The 13,898-nt window shown below is 41.1% G+C and overlaps 1 protein-coding gene across 11 annotated transcripts in view; it reads left to right on the plus strand.

Annotated features, from left to right (window-relative positions):
• The window catches only part of APBB2 (amyloid beta precursor protein binding family B member 2), a 375,435-nt gene that overhangs the window by 68,270 nt on the left and 293,267 nt on the right, over nucleotides 1–13,898 (plus strand). For 9 of the 11 annotated variants that reach the window (XM_060012656.1, XM_060012655.1, XM_060012657.1 and 6 more), the window contains one exon: nucleotides 5,346–5,502. The exons of the other annotated variants lie outside the window; for them this stretch is intronic. The gene's annotated coding sequence lies outside the window, so the exon portion shown is untranslated. The remainder of the gene's footprint in view (nucleotides 1–5,345; nucleotides 5,503–13,898) is intronic. 11 annotated transcript variants of the gene reach the window in all.

The following is a 13,898-nucleotide window of genomic DNA, read 5'->3' on the forward strand; positions in this document are numbered from 1 at the left end:
AAGAGTGCCTTTCATATGATGGCAGTCATTTGGTATACTGTAAAATGTAGCCTGGGAGATTTAAGAAATAAAGTATTTACTGTATTTAGATCAATTAGAATATTCCTTTTAACTTTTGTGTGGGGATATTTTGGTGAAAAAAAAAAAAAGCATTGTATTGCAGCAGAAGTAGCCTTGCTAGTTAAATCTGTTTAGTTCATGTATTTTGCATTTCATTTGGATGAGGAAATGTCAGCTTCATCAGGGCAGAAATTTTGTTCAGTGCTAAACCCCCAGCGCCTAGAATAGCGCTTGGCACATAGTGAGTGTTTAATAAAACTGTACGAAGTGAATGAGGTAATAATTAACCAACCCAAACTAAAAACCACATCTACCACTTCTCACCGAAAAATTTCTTCAAGGGCTTGTGAAGGTAACAATACCTGAAATTTGTCTGGTATTCGGATTAGAGGCTGCCTGCACGTTCCCATGGCCCCCTGTGCCTCTCGCAAATCACACTGAGTCCCCTCACTTAGGTCCTTGCAGGAGGGGACTGGGTCTCATGTTCATGGTTGTATCCACAGTGCTGTATCTGGCAGCTTTGTAGTTTCTTAAGTAAATATTTGTTGAATGAGTACATAAAGCTTAAAAAATTGCTGTAATGCCTTTATATTTGGTTTCATTGGTTGACAATCCCATGAAGCTGGCTGTTTTACAAATGATGGAACTAAGGTTAAAGAGTGTAAATGAGTTATTCCAGAAAGCCTTGGGTCATAAGTAGCAGAGCTGGGACCACAACCTCTATGTCTGCTGATTTCTTTGTCCCTTGTTCTTTCCGGAACAGCCTTTAAAACATTAGAAAGCATAAATTCCTTCCCCACCTCCCCCAACTGTTGAAACCCCCTTTACTTGAGAGCATGACACGGGACATTACTAGGTGAAACCTTTTCCAGATTGTCGTCACGTCTCCACAAACTTCGTTGGGTGGCAGTTTTGCTTACTTATAATAGATTCTTTTCAGTTTCTGGTGATGGGTAATTTAAAACAAACCCAGCCCTGTCCCAAACATTTTAAGACGTGAAATTATCAGTACTTTCAATCTAAGATTTTAAAATCCAATTTCCAGTGCCATGAGAGGAATGTTCTCTGACATATTCCTGCCTGATCATTTTGAGAGAGAAATTTCAGAAGTATTGAATTGGCTTGGCTGATATTTCTAGAATCAGGCTCAAGAAGGAGAAACTTTCCCTTTGACGTTAAAATAGGAAAAAAAAAATGCTGGCCATCCGTTTAAGATTCTCCGACGGTGGCAGTGTCTGGGGGTATGTTTTGCCAAAGGCGTTCACTGAAGCTAAAGAACCAGACGACACACAGCTAAGGTTCCAAGTAAGAAAGGATTTCAAAATCAGTGCATCCGATCGAATTCTAATTTGTTTAGTCTCTATTGAGAAAGATAATGTGTTGACTTCAGCAAGATTACGGCCAAATTGATTGGCAGGTCAGAGTTTATTCTACCAGACTGCTAAATTTAAACTTCCTGCCATTACCTTACAAATGACTTTAAAGAGTTCCTTGCACAATACTCACCACCAAGCTTTGATTTCACTGTGAAATAGCAACAAGAATCTGATTCCTTTTGCCATCTGTGGACATTAACCTTTAGCGTCCGATCTGAGGCACAGAAAAGAATGAATACACTGTCGATATCGTCTTTCCTTCAGGATCCAGCCGTGGAAAGAGATGGTGGGGACTTTAGGAGCAGTTTGGGGTGGAAAAAATTCGTGTTTTCTTTTTCGAGGGTGCCTGACTCCTGAGATGAGGCGGGACGGAGCCATTGTATTGGTCCTGGCACTCACAAAGGGAGCTCACGTCATCCCTGGATGTGGCTTTTTTATTAGTGGCTTCACAGTTCCTGCCTTTGTGGCCCTGCTGCACAGTAGGCAAGGGGTGACAGAGGGAACTCAGTGAAGGCTTTTCAGGGAGTGTTTCTGAGTTTGTCACTGCCATCTGTCCTCTCATCTCCCTTGCTCGTCAGGCTGTTTGCATGTTGTGGGACTCGTAGGTTTCTGACTGGTGTGGCATGGACGCTGTAGGTAAACGCTGAGAAAGAAGTGGAGGTGAGCAGTGTTCCTGTACATCACTTAGAGGAAGAGAGAAAAGTCCTGCTCATCCCCAAGCTTGTAGCAGGCGTAAGATAAGAAGCATTAGGATTATTTTATTTTAGTTTTTAGTGACTCTCTTCTTTTCCTTTCTTTCCTTTTTTATTTCTCCTCCCTCCCTCCCTCCCTTTCTTTTTTTCCTTTTAACAATGTTTTATTGAAGTATAACTGACCTATAAAACTGTTAGTTCCAGGTACACAACGTAGTGATTCACTGTTTCTGTACTTTACAAAATGATCCCCACTCTGTTTCTTACTTTTTGGAATCAGTAATATCTCTCCCCTAAAACTTGAGTTGTTTAGGAAGGAAGAGGCTCAGACTTGATGCCTGGCCATTTAGTAGATCATTTACTTCCAGCACTGGGGCAAGCATGCATCCCTCCTCTCTCTTACAGGTGGCTCACAGGTGCCAGTGTCATTTTCTCTTGTTGAAAACCTCTCATCCTGCTTTGAGCAGTGGGACTGTGCTGTCATCAGCAGGGCAAGTACTAGGACCAAAAAGCTTTCAGCGTGACAGGCGGTTTCTGTTCAAGACACCTGCTGCCCAAGCACACTGCAACCATTGTTTCTCCAACGGAACGGGTTCTGGGCAGAGCCTCGTCTATTTTAGGCAGCCTTTGAGTCTCTGGTTTTTTTCCTGCATGCATTTCATTTTTGATGGAATAAATTTCTGTCTCGTTCTACTGGTTTTGCTGATTATGAATTTAACATGTGCTGGTGGTTCATATGAACCTGTATTTCGAGGAGTGCATGCTGAGATGTTGTAGTGGCGGAAAGAGCACTTGGTCACAGTGGAGCCAGGCGATCTGGACTCTCATCCCTGCCCCACCAACTGTGTGGCCTTGGGAGAGACATTTGACCTCTCTGGGTGACAGTGTCCTCATTTGTAAACTGAGGAGGTTGGCTTCTTAGAATGATGGACTGCCAAGTACCCTAGTGTTAAGATTCTACCATTGTGTTTTGTGTTTTCTGAGATGCTAGGAGTATCAGAAATGGAGTGTGGCAGTGTTCACTAAGGGCTCTGCCCCTGTGAAATCATAAGTAACACCAGGAGGTACTCTTTTTTTTTTTTTTTTTTTTTTTTGTGGTATGCGGGCCTCTCACTGTTGTGGCCTCTCCCGTCGTGGAGCACAGGCTCCGGACGCACAGGCTCAGCGGCCATGGCTCACGGGCCTAGCCGGACCGGGGCACGAACCCGTGTCCCCTGCATCGGCAGGCGGACTCTCAACCACTGTGCCACCAGGGAAGCCCTGGGAGGCACTCTTTTTAATTAAGTGACAGTTGTATGGCATGGCTAGTGATAGAGAAGTTTGGATGCATTAGTTAAGGGAGAGGAATAACTCTGGGTCTTCCTGTTTCTTTGTGACAAGTTTGCAAAATAACAAGATTTCTTGTTTCTGGAAAAGTAGTCGTTCAGCCCTGGGAGTGTTATTGGACACTCGGGTTTTGAACTTCTAAATGAAGAATTACAGAGTTCGGATAAATGAAGACTTTCAAATTTTAGCTATTACTGTTCAGATAAGAGGAAACTCACAGATCAGGCTAATATAGTATATCGATATCCCATTTCTGATTTGCATTCCCATACTGTTTAATAAGAAAAACCTTGGGGCTTCCCTGGTGGCGCAGTGGTTGAGAGTCCGCCTGCCAATGCAGGGGACACGGGTTCGTGCCCTGGTCTGGGAAGATCCCACGTGCCGCGGAGCGGCTGGGCCCGTGAGCCATGGCCGCTGAGCCTGTGCGTCCGGAGCCTGTGCTCCGCAACGGGAGAGGCCACAACAGGGAAAGGCCCGCGAACCGCAAAAAATAAAAAAAAGTAAGAAAAACCTTATTTAAAAATATCCTAATTCTACAAACAATATGTATTAATTGTAGAAAACTTGGAAAATACTGAGATGTAAACACAAATATTTCTAATTCCATGACCAAGAAATAGCTATTATTGTTCATAATTTGGAGTCTTTAGACTGTATACACTCAGTTTGTAGAACAAAACTGGGATTATACCACAGGTACATAACTTGATAGCTTGCTTTTTTCCTGCCGTGTTCCTTTCAAAATGATTTTTGTGACAGAGGTTCAAATGAAGGTGGAGATTAATGTAATATTATGCTTGGCACACTTGTGACGGGGTCTGCTTTGACTTAACAGAAATAGAATTGTGGACCTAGTATCTGAAAATAACATATGTCTCATTCCCTCTTGAACAGGCTTTCAATATGTGGCATATATTGATGTCATAACTATTGCTATAATTAACGAAGACTTCTTAAGCTATTCTTAATTGTTCACTAATTGCTTTTATAGGGCTCCCTCATTTGAGTTTTCTGTTTCTAAGTCGCTAGCTGCCATGTCAGTGAACTTAAGTTATTTTAACAGTTTTTCTGAATGCCTTGATTCTTCAGGCTGAAGCATAGTAGCTCGTGTGGGCCAGGCCCCAGGTTTGGCATGAAGTAGTATAGTTAAGTGATTCCTTTTGCCTGAATATATTATACATTTGATAATATTTATGATTCACTTGAATATTGGTTTTCATATATCATTTTCCTCTATTAGGAAATGAAAGATGATTAGTTTCCCCTTTGGATTATTTAGCCTATAAAATTTTCTGTTACACTATTCACTTTGCCTTGAAAATACATTCTAAATCCTGAACCACGTTGGAATTTTTTATGACCTTTCCCTTATGTGTCTTTTGGTAGTGCCCTTTGAAGTCCTAAAATGTTTTTGTATTTGACTGAGATTAAATCAGGGTTTCATTTTACTTTTTTAAACATATTGAGCAAATTAATTTTCTGTTCGGGTTCCTAAGGGGAAAGATTCCAGCCCTCTGTGTCCCAAGAATCCAGACTGAGCCTTGCCAGAACATTCCTGTGGTTTTCCACAGGGCAGATGAGTGTGTTCATGAAATTTTAGTTGTAGCTCGTGTTTTCTGTGGTTAATTAAAACATCTGGCTTTTAAATTTTCCGCAAACAGAGCATAAGTGTTTGGCCAGACCTTTTCAGTAATGATTAAATACTTCAGTCCTCCCCTCAGAATAGCGCAAACTTGTCTTTAGAACACCTTATAAACTGTCGTCTCTGTTCATTAATGATTTTAAACGTTTGGAAGATGCTGGGGATTAGCTTGCCAAACATACACTCCTGAGAGAGAGAGAGTTTGTGCCTGTGAATCCCTCTAATGGCTTCCGGCCTTCGCCCCTCCAGGTCGGAGCTGCCGTGGGGTGAGCAGCTGCTGTCCGTAGCCAAGCATGCTGTGGTCGGCTCTGCCCAGCCGTGGAACAGAAACATTTGCTGGATGGAAAATCCATAAAAGAAAGCTCCTGTGAAAGCCTGAGACAGACGATAACTTAAGCAAAATCAGGTTGGTATCAGATAAGAGAGGCTGGGTAAATGGACTGGGTCAGATGGGGAAGGTGGTGTTCATTCCACGGAGTGTTTTTGAGACAGTCCCAAATAAACATTCCCAGTTATTTGAGAGATGCCTAGCATTGTACAGATGGCAGGTATAGCCTGACAGACTCCTGTGTACAGTGTATTGTGTGGTCTTCCTTCCTTTCCCTTCCTTGTTCCTCTCCTCTGTCCTATCCTCTCTCTCAGAAAAGAGAGGAGGATCTTAAGCTTAAGCAAACGTGTAGGAAGCCACAGCCAGAGGTCACCCATGATCACTCCATGATCTTGGCTTTATTTTGGAGAGAAAGCCGTGTCCTCGAGAAAGCCTGGGCTTGTACTTTCAGAGACTTGCCCTCATTTGTGTTTCCACGCTAAGAAGGGTCGACTGTGAAGACTTGCCAAATTTTTGAGGGGGAGGGGTTCTTCTGTGTGTGTGCTCCTTCGGTTTGCTTGGCAAGTTTTTACTTACTTTTATCTCCCCCCAAACGAAAGCTAGCAACACATTCATTTTCAGCAGTGTGTGCACCTGCCATTAAGATACATAGGACGGAGGAGAAGAAATGTCCTGAAAATAATTGGAATGTGACTAAATGCCCCATAGCCTCACTGTGGACCAGGAGCAGGAAACTGCATAGACAACCTCACCTGTGGCAGTAAGGTGGGAAAGAATTCATTCTCAGAAAGAATATCATACAGGGACAGGCACTGCAAACACTTTCTGTTGAATATTCGGTGGTTAACTCAGCATTACACGTAATAAGCAGTGGATAAATACTCAGCAAAAGGGAGGGAGTCGGCGGTCCTGAGAGCCTGTGAAGTAGTGAAGTCTCTTGGCTTTGCCCACCCAGCATCCCTTTCCTCCTCCTTTCAATAAATCACCCGGATTTCCCCTGGGCTGTCAGTCACCCTTGCTTTGTTCTCAGCCCCTATAGTTAGAGGAGGTGACTCCACTGCCTCTTTCATGGGCATGTGACATCAGCTTGACTAGTCAGGGTCACAAGGGTCCGTTATGGAGTTATGAACCGTTGCAAAAAGGTTTTTCCTTTCTGTGGGTTTGTTAAGCCGGAGCTACTAGTGACCCTCTTTTCTACCACGTAGGGAAAACCTTTCTGAGAATGAAGTCAACACAGAGGAAATCAGAGCAGGGAGATGGAGGAAAAGGAATGGGGATGAGGGGGACACATGCACACATACACCCACCCTACACCCACAACTTATGGCCCTGGATTCAGCAGCCCCTAAAGCCAGCAACTCCAGTTTCACTCTCCAGGCAGGTTAGCTATTTAGTTTGAATTAGGTGTCCGTCGCTTACATCTGAAAACATCCTTCCAGGTAGGAGGTCTTAGCATGAAATGACTGTGGCATAGTCCCTGTCCTCGGGCTTTGCAGTGCTAAGCCAGATCAGTATTAGGTTAGCTGACCCACAGTGTGAAAAATGTATCCCTAGAGGTAAGAACTAATTTCTGTGGGAGTAGAAGAGATGGGGAATTAGGAATTCTGCTGGCTTGGGGAGAGACCAGCACAGAGAGCTGTTATTTAACAAAGGAGAAACAGGAACATTTTTAGAACTGTATGTAATTCAATTACTTGCCTTTTGAGTCTGAAAGAAAGGGAGGCTTTCCAGAGCGTATAGTTAATTGCAGATAAGAGAGATAATTTCAGAGCTTCGCCAGCAGTAGAGTCTCGGTATTTGCTGTACACACAATTGTTTCGGGAGCAGCCAAATGAGAGGTTATCAGAAAGTTGTCCAGAGTTTATTTGAACACCACAGGGGAACAGCTGCTCTTCTCAACAAAACGTCAGTTGGCTTTCCGGTGTCAGCAGAATTCCGAGTGCTTCATGAACTTTAAAGATTTGTTTCTTCTTCTCCATGTTAGGCTTTATGATTATTATTTTATTTTTTATAATTGACCTCGTTTGACTTTTAAAAAATTAATAGTCTTTATTTTGGGGAAGCAGTTTTAGGTTACAGAAAAATTGAGCAGAAAGTAGTTTCCATACCCATAGCCCCGAGTTTTCTCATAATATTATTAACGTCTTGCATTAGTGTGATGTATCTGTTAGTTGATTAGCCAATATTGATTTATTATTATTAACTAAAGTCCGTAGTCTACGGTAGAGTTGACTGTGTTGTACACTGTGGGCTTTGACAACCTGTCTTTTGAACCAGCCTTTCGATAGGGATCGTGTTGAATCTCCAGATCAATTTGAGAAATATTGCTGTCTTACCAATGTTAAGAATTCTGATCCGTGAACATGGGCTGTGTTTCCATTGATTTAGGTCTTTTAAAATTTCTTTCAACTGTGTTTTCGTTTTCTTTTTTAAACATCTTTATTGGAGTACAATTGCTTTAACAATGGTATGTCAGTTTCTGCTTTATAACAATAGTTTCTGCTTTATAACAAAGTGAATAAGTTATACATATACATATGTCCCCATATCTCTTCCCTCTTACATCTCCCTCACTCCCACCCTCCCTATCCCACCCCTCTAGGTGGTCACAAAGCACCGAGCTGATCTCCCTGTGCTATGCGGCTGCTTCCCACTAGCTATCTACTTTACCTTTGGTAGTGTATATATGTCCATGCCGCTCTCTCACTTTGTCCCAGTTCTCAGGGAACACAACTTACACCTCCTTGTTAAATTTATTACAGTGTATTTTTTTTTGCTTTTTGATGGCTGTATAAATGGAATCATTTTTAAAATTTCACTTTCAGAGTGTATATACATTGTTAGTGTATAGAAATACAGTTGTTTTTTGTATATTGCTCTTGTTTTCTTCTACCTTGTTGAACTTGTTTATCAGTACTAATAGTTTTTTAATTGTGTATATGACTTCTTTAGGATTGTCTATATACCAGATTATGCAATCTGTGAATAGAGATAGTTTTATTTCTTGTCCAGTATGGATGTTAGTATCATTTTACAGTGATTTGAAAACTTTACTGTGACATGAGAACAAAGTAACATGTTATGGAAATTCTAATGAAATCATCCTATTTTGTAGCTTTATGAAAAGGACAAAGGATGGTATTTATGAAATTTATCCCCTCGTAATTGAGCTGGTAACTCAGTCAGTGAGCTTCTTAGCCATTCCTGTATCTTCTTTGGGGAAATATCTATTTGAATCCTTTGCATATTTTTATATTAGGTTATTTGTCTATAAGTCCCTTTTTGGACATATGATTTGCACATATTTTCTCCCAGTCTCTGGCTTGTCTTTTTGCTTTCTTAATGGTATCTTTTGAAGCTCAAACATTTAAGATTGTGATGAAGTTCAATTTATCATTTTCTTCTTCCGAAGCTTATGATTTTGATGTTTCTAAATACTCTTTGCCTAACCAAAAGTTGCTAAGATTTTCTCATGTGTTTCTTTCAAAACTTTTGTTGTTTTAGCCCTTACATTTAGGTCTATGATCCATTTTCAGTTAAGTTTTGTGTATGGTGTAAGGTTCAGGTATATGTTCAATTTCTTTTTTCTCTTCTCCTCTTTTCTCTTCTCTTCTCCTCTTTTTTCTCTCTCTCTCTCTTTTTTCCATAGGGATATCCAGTTGTTCCAGCACCATTTGCTGAAAAGATTATCCTTTACCTATTGATTTATTTTGGCACCTTTGTAGAAATTTATTTATTTAAAAAAAAATAATTAAAATTTGTGTTTTGCTGCGCACTGGCTTTCTCTAGTTGCGTTGAGTGGGGTCTACTCTTTTTTTTTTTTTTTTTTTTTTTTTTTTGCGGTACGCAGGCCTCTCACTGTTGTGGCCTCTCCCGTTGTGCAGCACAGGCTCTCCCAGACCGGGGCACGAACCCGTGTCCCCTGCATTGGCAGGTGGACTCTCAACCACTGCGCCACCAGGGAAGCCTGGGTCTACTCTTCATGGCGATGCGCAGGCTTCTGATTGCGGTGCTTTCTCTTGTTGCAGAGCGTGGGCTCTAGGTGCGCAGGCTTCAGTAGTTGTGGCACGTGGGCTCAGCAGTTGTGGCTCGCGGGCTCTATAGCGCAGGCTCAGTAGCTGTGGCGCATGGACTTAGTTGCTCCACGGCATGTGGGGTCTTCCCGGACCAGGCCTCGAACCTGTGTTCCCTGCATTGGCAGCCAGATTCTTAACTACTGCGCCACCAGGGAAATCCCTGTGGAAATTTAATTGACCATAAATGTAAGAGGTTTTTTTTTTTCTCTCTTCCTTATGTCAGTATCACACCTCACTTAAGTTTTTGCAATGCAATTTTTCTATGAAAAAGGTTTGTTCAAGAAATGGACCTAAGCTGCAGTATAGCTCCCTTTAAAAAAAAAAAACAAAACTGTTGTACCTTTGCTACTTTTCATCTCCGTTCCTGTTTGAGTCACTCTGTTAAAAGTACTAGTCTCTGGTTATTTCTCTTTGGGATAACAGTGGAAATCTGAAGTCGTAGGAGAGAATGCAGATCAGTCTAGATGCATTTTCTAGATTATTTTATTTCCAAAAACTACTTTGTTTTTCATAAAAGTGGTAAGCTTTTTTATGCCCATTATCCATTTGTATAAAACAGAGTAAATTAAAATTTTTTCATTACCTCTGTCTTAATCATTACCAATAATTACTGGCTGAAAGATTTATACATTTGGTATATTATTTCAAGAATTTCAAGTACTTTCATTAATGGTTATATGAATTGGGTCTTTTATACAGAAAAAGGTAAATTTCACAAAACAGTTATTTTGCCAGATGGAAACTCTATGAATTGAAATGTCTTGGGTTTTGGGATTATAGTATGGTTTTATGTTTTCTGAAAATTGGACATTTTTTATAATATAATTAAAATGCTAGCTACATTTTTATATCTACCTGTGCTGTTTTTGCCTTTGTGTTGGTATGGTTCTCAATAGACTGCTGTGGAGACATTAAAATAATTATGTTAGAAACACGAAGACTGCAAATTTATATCTCTTCTTTAGTTATAACTGTGAAAATTGTGAATGCATAGAGGTTAAAAAGGAAAAGTCAGTGCTTTATTGTGATGTTTGGATTCCAGTTGGCCTTTTTTTTGTTTTCTAGTAAAGTTACAATTTTGTTTGGGGAATGACTTTTATTTTTAATGTGAACAAAATATAAATTTAGTCTTGGTGAAATTCAGAGACATTTCTCTTCTCTGGCATATAGCTAAAAGCTGACTTCTGCTATTGGACTTTAATCAGATATTAAAATCACATGATTAGATTTAGAACATGTTTTCTGCCGTTGCATTAGTGGGTCAAGCCATGCCTCCCTGTTCCCGGAGGGCTCAGTTCTCCAGGATGGCTTATCTGCTTCCTGCTCTTTCTTGTAATCTTCTCATTTCCACCTGGGTAGAGCTGACGTGTTTTGTTACCTGGCCCCTTTGCTTTCCTTGCAGTCCTCTGGCTGATAATGTCACTTCATAAAAATGCACCCATGGGCAACGTGGAATTACTCTTTTTATTTTCATTGAAAAGAAAAAGCAGTAGGTAAGCTTTCATTTATTTCTCTAGGATGTGGGTATCATGATTTTTTTAACCCAGTCACTCCTTTCTGTCCTTTCTTTCTCTTTGGTGCCCTTTTAAAAATCTTTGTGACCTGTTTGCAGAATGATGAATGACCTTATGAGGAGTGTAGTATAATGTTCTAGGAGGATACGGTCCTATTGGTCTTGTTTTTCTTAGGGAGCTGAAACATACTAGGGCTGGGTGAGGGTAACTTCTTAACTGCCCTTTATTCTGAATAGAGCCTTGTGTTGACTGAAGTTAGGGGTTCGGAATGGCTGAGCCGTTGCAATTTGAGTTGTGGTACAATTACATTTTGTGAAGGCTCCTGCCTATTTATAATCATTTGGTCGCAGAATCAGATCAACTTGGTCACATTCGGTGAGCCTGATGCAAGAATAAAGAGCATGTCCGGAACTTGCTTTCGTTAGGAGAAACCACATTCTTGTGTAAACCTCTAATGAGGATGTTTATGATAAATATATGTACTGTATTACTAGAATTTGGAATACTACATCTTTTGACTTTTTATTTGTCTTTATATTTTTTATGTTACATAATCTGTGAGGTATTGGATTTCCTTTAAAAGCCTTCAAAGATAACATACTCCAGTGACATGTAGTCAGTCTATTTTAGTGTAATTTCTGATGTAAGAACAAGCAGTAGTTTCTCAGTCCCATAGTGACCTGTAATGAATAAAACATTTAGTTTGATTATACTGTCCGAATAAGACCTATAGTATTCATGACACGATAACTGTTCAGAACTTCTGAAGTTTCCAAATTGATTACTATCTGCTGAGAGAAGAATTCATCTTCATTTATAAACAAAAATAAGTCTATTGGATGTTTTTACGTAGACAGTATCCAAGCCAGTCATTTATTTAGAAAATGAATATCAACATCAGTCTAGCTTACATTAGGAAATTGCTCTGTGCAATTTGCTAGTGTGCCCTTTTTAAGAATGAAAAAATTAGTTTTTCCTGCATTCTTCATGCTGCTGAGGCCCTTTGAAGACAGAATTTAGAATGTTAGTAACTCCTCTGTGCTTGGTTTCATAAGGGTGGTTTTCTTGACGACTTGAGGTTGTAAATAGTTTGTGAGGGCTGTGGCTCCTCTCTGGTGTCTGGTTAAAGCTTGACAGTGGCCATGCCTGGGAAAGTAGGAGGGTAACTAGTGGCTTTACCAAAGACTTATCTCAGAAATAGAAAGTCTGGAGTTCCAACCAAGACTTTAGGTCCTCGATGATTCTAAAATTGGATTAAAAATGACCACTGACCTTGAGGAGGCATTCATTTATGAGTGTTCAGAGATGCTGAGTTAATTTTACTTGGTTCAGTGCAATTCAGTTAAATTCCAAATGAACTTGTTAGCGGTATTAACAAAGTCTCCTTTGGTAGTTGCTGGAGGGAACAAAATGAAGTATCCTGGAGGAGAGATAGCCAGAATACAAGCCCTTCTGGGAGAGGTAACATTTTATTGAGCTTGTCCAGTGTGCTAAGGACTTAACACTTTCTCGGCTTCTGATGGGTTGGGACAGGGGTGGGGAGAATCCTCACAACAGTCCTATGAGAGAGACAGTATTACCTGTTTCGTAGATAAAGAATCTCAGGAGCTGAGAGATCAAATGGTTTTATCCAAGTTTCACATCTTGGATAAAATTTTTTTTTTTTTTTTTGCGGTACGCGGGCCTCTCACTGTTGTGGCCTCTCCTGTCGCGGAGCACAGGCTCCGGACGCGCAGGCTCAGTGGCCATGGCTGACGGGCCCAGCCGCTCCACCGCATGTGGGATCTTCCCGGACCGGGGCACGAACCCGCATCCCCTGTATCGGCAGGCGGACTCTCAACCACCGCGCCACCAGGGAAGCCCTGGATAAATTTAATTTAAATCTGAACTTTTTTTAGATTTAAATTTGAATCTAAATTTGAATCTAATTTAAATTTGAATCTAAACTTTTTTTTTCTCAAACCTCATGCTATACCTGTGTAAATAAAAGCACAGCCTCTCACGTGGTTGGCCTGTAGAACACTCTGTATCTCTTTATATACCTTTCATCATTATTACAACTAATGAGATAATAAAGGCCCAAAGTACTGTATGAATAGGATGCTTTGGAATTTCCAAGTAGAAAGAGGTTAATTTGGATGTAGATTAATCTGGAGAAGTGGCATTTTGCTATTTTTGATAAATGAATAGGAGGTAGGAGGTTGTAAGTGGATGGGGGTTTCCAAGGCTTTTTACCTGAGGAAAATACCTAATCAGAACCTCAGAGGTGGAAATAAAAATGCATGGCATGTTTGGGAGTCTGTCCACGATCTTACAGCCAAGGTATGTGGCCCAGCCATGCACTCTGTCAGCTTGCTGTGAGATCTGGTTGCTGAGGGAATCAGACCCTCCCAAGCAGCTACTTAGAGAAGGAAGGAAGAAGGTCAGCCTTGGACTTCCCTGACTGTCCCCGACCCTGATTCTACACTTGTTGTTTGGGGGGCTTCGAGCTTCTTTGCACTGCCTGCCTTGGGGGCCCCCATGGTATTTGACAGTGGGGAGGGACCAAGGGGTTCAACTCTATGACGGTTTCAGTGTTTTCCCCGGTAGTATTCGTAGTTGAGCACTGCTGTGGTGTAAATGAATGTGTCCCCTCCTCAAATTCACATGGTGAAATCCTAACCCCCCAAAGATGATGGTATGAGGAGGTGGTGACTTTGGGAGGTGCTTAAGTCCTGACGGTGGAGCCCTCGTGAATGGGATTACTGCCTTATAAAAGAGGCTCCAGAGAGATCCTAGCTCCTTCTGCCATGTGAGGAAACAGCGAGAACGCCAGCTATGAATCAGGAAAGGGCCCCCACCAGAAGGTGACTGTGCTAGCGCTGCGATCTTGGATGTCCAGCTT

This window comes from Delphinus delphis, chromosome 5 (genome assembly GCF_949987515.2).
Source record: "Delphinus delphis chromosome 5, mDelDel1.2, whole genome shotgun sequence".
NCBI lineage: Eukaryota > Metazoa > Chordata > Mammalia > Artiodactyla > Delphinidae > Delphinus > Delphinus delphis.